We start from the raw sequence: 4,402 nt of genomic DNA on the forward strand, positions 1-4,402 counted from the left end.
CCCCCCCCCCCAAAGTCAAGTGGTTCTATTCACATGTGTAAAAGGTACAAAAGGAAACCAAAGCTTAACACATCACTGCTTAATCACAGCCTCTACTGGAATCTACTGGAAGAATTACAGTAAGTATCCAGAACACTTTAATTCCCAGAAGAGTCAAAGATTAATAAATAATCTACTGAAAATATCACTGTTAGACAAAAATAAGTTCCAAGTATTACACAGATTCACATTTCCTACTATATTAAGAATTTATTATGTAGAAATAAGTTACCAAACACTTATCAACACTGAGGGTAAAATTACGTGCTCTAACATCACATAATTCCTTAAAGAGATAAAGAAAAAATCTCCTAAGTGTTCCTGAAATTAAGTTTCGGCTTCAAAGTCCAAAAATGAAAAGTCATATTAAAAAGCTGAATGAATACACAGAAACTTAAGAGTCTGGCTTAACATTAGGTTTCTATATCCTGGACGCTCAATTCAAACAACAGGACCCTCTGCAGATTTATCTTCAACATCCTTTATATTTTGTAGTATATTATTTCTATTGAGTTCAAGTCCCCATTGGCTATGATCCCACAATGCCCACAGATGAAAAAACAGACAGGAGAAAGAGCTAGCAAGGTAGCCGAGGGAGGCATGAAGAAACCAGAGCACAAGTCCCATATTTTGGGGTTTATCAAAAGTCCAAGACAAAATACTGTACTTCCATAAAAATGGCAGATTTATAAAATACATGTAAGGCATCTCTTACCTAAGACAGAATTGAGACGACAGATGTCTTAGGTTTAGATACATTCAGGGCTGCTTATGTTCTCAATGCCTATTTCTTAACTCCATGTTAGTTAAACAACTGATTAGTAATAATACTAAAATGCAATTTAGATACATAACAACATCACTGACTGGACTTCTAAATAAAACCCAAACAGAGCTGTGGTCATACTCACAGGCATGTATTTCAGTTATTACCACTAGGTGTACTTATTAAACGGAGAGCCAACACCTGAGTAATTCATAAATATAATTATGAAGTTCACTTGGGAGAAGTGCTTTTTATCTGCAACATTTGAGATGACAGTTACTTATGCATAGCCTCAAGGAGGGTATGCTGTATCTGCAAAGCAGAATCTCAGAAACACAAGCTCCCCTTCGCTCTTTTTTCCCCTCTGACAGACTGCAACAAGAGCTTTTCATATCAGCAGTTTGAAAGTATACAAATTTCATGTAACAGAACTGTATCAAAACCCAAGCTTCCCCATACAGCCTTAATTAGTCTTCTGGTGCATAAACACAACAGCACACAGTTGCACAGTAGACAACACGGGACAGAATTTTTAAAAGCTTGGTAATAGACAATCCAATAATATAATTTTAAATATTACCATACTCCATCCTCTGTCTTAGAAAGGTATCACCCATGGCTGTTTAGTAATTTCATCAGTGACACAGACAGTGGAATCGAGTGCACCCTCAGCAAGCTTGCGAATGACACCAAGCTGAGTGGTGCAATTGATGCCTGAGAGACGGGATGCCATCCAGGGGGACCTGGACAAGCTTGAGAAGTGGTCCCACGTGAACCTCAGGTTGTTCAGCAAGGCCAAGTGCAAGGTCCTGCACCTGGGTAGGGGCAACCCCTAGTATCAATACAGGCTGGAGGACAAAGGGATTGAGAGCAGCCCTGCGGAGAAGGGCTTGGGGGTACTGGTGGATGAAAAGCCGGACGTGAGCTGGCAAGGTGCACTTGCAGCCCAGAAGGCCAACCGTATCCTGGGCTGTGTCAAAAGAAGCATGACCAGCAGGTTGAGGGAGGTGATTCTGCACCTTTACTCTGCTCTGGTGAGACCCCACCTGGAATTCTGTGTTCAGCTCTGGAGCCCTCAGCACAGGAAAGACATGGACCTGTTAGAGCAGGTCCACATAAATGATCATCAGAGGGATGGAACCTCTCCTGTGAGGGCAGGTGAGAGAGCTGGGGTTGTTCAGCCTGGAGAAGAGAAGGCTCCAGGAAGACTTTATTGTGGCCTTTCAGTATTTAAAGGGGGCTTATAAGAAAGATGGAGACAAACTTTTTAGGAGGGCCTGTTGCAATAGGACAAGGGGTAATGGTTTTAAACTAAACCAGCATAGACTTAGATTAGATATAAAGAAGAAGTTTTTCACAATGAGGGTGGTAAAACACTGGAACAGGTTGCCCAGAGAGGTGGTAGATGCCCCATCCCCGGAAATATTTAAGTTCAGGTTGGATGGAGCTCTGAGCCACCAGCTCTAGTTGAAGGTATCCCTGACCATGGCTGGGAGGTCGGACTACATGATCTTTAAAGGTCCCTTGCAACCCAAACCATTCCATGATTCTACTGATCTTTTTCAACTTAGTACTAGCTAAATTCATTAGTGGCTTGTAATGAAATGGGAAACATATGGCTGGAGGGAGGCTACTGGCACAACTTCATAGGGATTAATTTTGGAATTAAATTTCATTAAATATTTCTGTAATAAATTCCTATATCAAATATTTCTGTCAGTGACCACAACAAAGAATAGTTATGTGTGATAACTGCTTAGACAATGACACAATATTGGAAGCTACCACAGGGGGAAGGGGGGGGGGGGGAAGGATGTCAGGTTATCAATAGGAAAGGACCAGTTGACCCTGAAGGCTTGGAGTGATAAATACAGGATGAAACTCAAGGATTGCAAAGTCACAGTTAGAGATCCAAGAAAAAGCTCTGCTAAGCATTTGCAAGCCTTTAAGCTGAGAAAGGGTTAACCATAGGATGACTAAGATCCATCTACACAATGAAGCCATGGAAGCGACTGATGAAATCCTGGGATATTCCAGGAAGATACTGACAGTACAGATAGAGACGCACAGCCCTACACATGCTTGAGGAAATTTATTCAAACCTGAAATGATACAGAGAAGGAGCCACTAGAATTGTCCTGGGATAGAGCACCTTTTACAAGTGAAGACTAAACTGGCATATTTTGTTTTCCCTAAAGGACAAGGGGAGGAAGGACATGGCTTCTTTCCATAAATAGATACGGAAACTGTGATAGATAGACATCAAGTAGTTAAAGCATAATGCTGTAACATCTTGGCACAACCTGTCCAAGACTAAGTTTAGGGTATCAATTGGGATCCAAACCAAGGTACATCTCTTCTATAAAATAGAATGAGTCAATATTAATGCAAGATTCACAATATATATGACAAATTAATCAGTTACATGTCTCATTTCTAATATAGGGAGAGTATGCATTAGTAACCATTTGAATGCTTCATATAAACACATGCAATTCTGGAACCACAATTGTTGCTATTGTTCTTAAAGAGCTTTCAGAAAAACAAAATGTAGTGCTCAAAAATACAGTTTCTGAGATGTATCTCAGGGAAGCTATGTGCACTGAAGGAGCATTTATGCAGTTCTGATGCTTACAGAATCATGTAGCTTCCTGATAATTATTACCACTGCTCCTAGAACATGTACAGCTGGTAAAAGCATCAAATAACTTCAGAAATCCTTGGGAACCTTGGGAAATCCATGAAGCTTCAGAGGCATTTCAGGAAGCAAGCTGCAATGGCTGTTTCTGGCTAGTCAGCCTCTTAGCCTCTCCCTTCTCCTGTATGCTAATGTTTGCAAACTTAGAAGCATAACAACAACTATCAAGCAGAGGGACAAGAATGGGTTCTAGCCAACAGATACCAGATACTGGCTGCTCCTACCTTAAAACAAAACAAAACAGTATGCTCAACTTTCTTGAGTTTAACTGAAGCATTACCATTGGAAATACTAAATCATGGGAGAACTGTTGGATTTAGGCGTTCTGGTTCTCAAAATTGGTCTGCTTAGGTCAAAGAGCTATGAAATATAACTCCTATTACTTTGGTGATTCAATCTTCTTTCTTGCAGAGACCACTAGAATATTACTGGTTTAAGCTATCAATTCCACCAAGTCTGAAACTCCCCAAGCTTCAAAATACACAGTAGCTTTAACGCCAACCTGTTCAACCTAGTTGGGCTGTTACAAGCCATCTTAGGTATTTGCTTTAAAGCAATGTCTTTCAAGTGGCACTCGTTTTACTGAAGGTCTAGAGTCTTTTGTTGCGACTACACACACTGGTAGTTTACTAAGCCATTTTCTATCATGCTATTTTATAGAGAAATGCCAACAGATTCAACCAGAGAAGAGTAGAGATTCAGATTTGTTTCTTTTTCCCTCCCAGAAAACTGGCTACCTGACTGCCAGATTAGGATAAAATTCCGAATTTGTTTGTAACTGAGCAATCACAAATCACAGCCAGCAAAACATCCACACCCCCTGCCCCCAAGCAGTTCTTTAGACTACACCAAAAGTAATAATGGGTTTTCGGGGGGGGGGGGGGGGGGGGGGGGCGGCC

General features: G+C 40.9%; 1 protein-coding gene across 5 annotated transcripts in view; it reads right to left on the bottom strand.

Annotated features, from left to right (window-relative positions):
• Positions 1-4,402, bottom strand: part of PPP2R5A (protein phosphatase 2, regulatory subunit B', alpha) — a 51,398-nt gene that overhangs the window by 20,366 nt on the left and 26,630 nt on the right. The window lies entirely within an intron of this gene.

Source organism: Haliaeetus leucocephalus, unplaced genomic scaffold, assembly GCF_000737465.1.
Source record: "Haliaeetus leucocephalus isolate CR32 unplaced genomic scaffold, Haliaeetus_leucocephalus-4.0 Scaffold526, whole genome shotgun sequence".
In the NCBI taxonomy this organism is placed as follows: domain Eukaryota; kingdom Metazoa; phylum Chordata; class Aves; order Accipitriformes; family Accipitridae; genus Haliaeetus; species Haliaeetus leucocephalus.